At 59.0% G+C, this 1033-nt stretch overlaps 1 protein-coding gene across 3 annotated transcripts in view; it reads left to right on the forward strand.

The window, feature by feature from the left end:
* The window catches only part of LOC113209147 (zinc finger protein 239-like), a 51975-nt gene that overhangs the window by 47520 nt on the left and 3422 nt on the right, over positions 1-1033 (forward strand). The gene's annotated exons all lie outside the window — the stretch shown is intronic.

Genomic DNA, 1033 nt, shown 5'->3' on the forward strand with positions numbered 1-1033 from the left:
GAGAGAGAGAGAGAGAGAGAGAGATATGAGAGCTTAGGGGAGGGAAGAGGAGGGGGCGCAACTATGTGTATGGACCGACTCAACATAACCGTTTCGCGGCGCAGAGAGGCACAACAGCAGCAGCCCAACCCAGACCACCAACCCCCTCGCGGTGCGGTGGTGGTCTCGGGCATTCGCCGAATCTCCGCCTTCGTTCTGTCCACATCAACTCACCGCACCCCTTCGATGTGCGTGTGCGCGCGCGCGGGTGTGTGTGTGTGTGTGTGAATGTGTGTCGACGCGCGCAGAGCGCAGAGCCTCTCTATTTCGGTCCGTGATTCTTCCTCCTGCGCGCCGCGCATCCGACCGGCGAATGATTCCTGCAAGCCGAGCAGCGAGAGCGGCTAATCGGGAATAATCCCGCACTGGCGTGGCAAACAGACACGCAGACACAGACAGACGAACAGACAGACAGACAGACGAACAGACAGACAGACAGACAGACAGTATGGTTGTAGAGGGGGGAGGGGAGCCGTTACCCCATTAAGTTGAGCAGTACAGTATTAGTGGAGGATAGTTTCCTTCCGCAAAGGGTTGTTCATTCCAGTTTGCTTATTCATCGTTCCACTCAACTTCCACTGAAATAACCTCGCATGGTGTGGTATGTGTGTGTGTGGGGGGGGGGGGTCGAGATGTGGTAGGCTGAACTGTTTTCGCACTTCCACGAGTTCTTGCGCAGACGGAGTCGGTCGGTCGGTGGCGGAGCTCAACTCTCTCTCTGCCGTAGACTGCGCCGCCGCGGAGGTAGGCAACCAGCCACGGGAGTTCCGCCCCAGCCCAGCAGTGAGTTTAGTGTCAGGGCGCGCCCACCTGAACGATGAAGGAATCTAGAGAGGGAGAGGGAGAGAGAAGAGGTTGGGGATGAGAGGAGAAGGAGGCGAGGGAGGGAAGAATGATCGATACACTGGGAAGGGAGCGGCAATCAGATGGCGCCGCGCAGGAGGGGGCGGCGGGGGGGATCGGCAGGGACCGGACACAGATGGATTACCCGGCC

The sequence above is a fragment of the Frankliniella occidentalis genome, unplaced genomic scaffold (genome assembly GCF_000697945.3).
Source record: "Frankliniella occidentalis isolate FOCC.00 unplaced genomic scaffold, Focc_3.1 Scaffold49, whole genome shotgun sequence".
Taxonomy (NCBI): domain Eukaryota; kingdom Metazoa; phylum Arthropoda; class Insecta; order Thysanoptera; family Thripidae; genus Frankliniella; species Frankliniella occidentalis.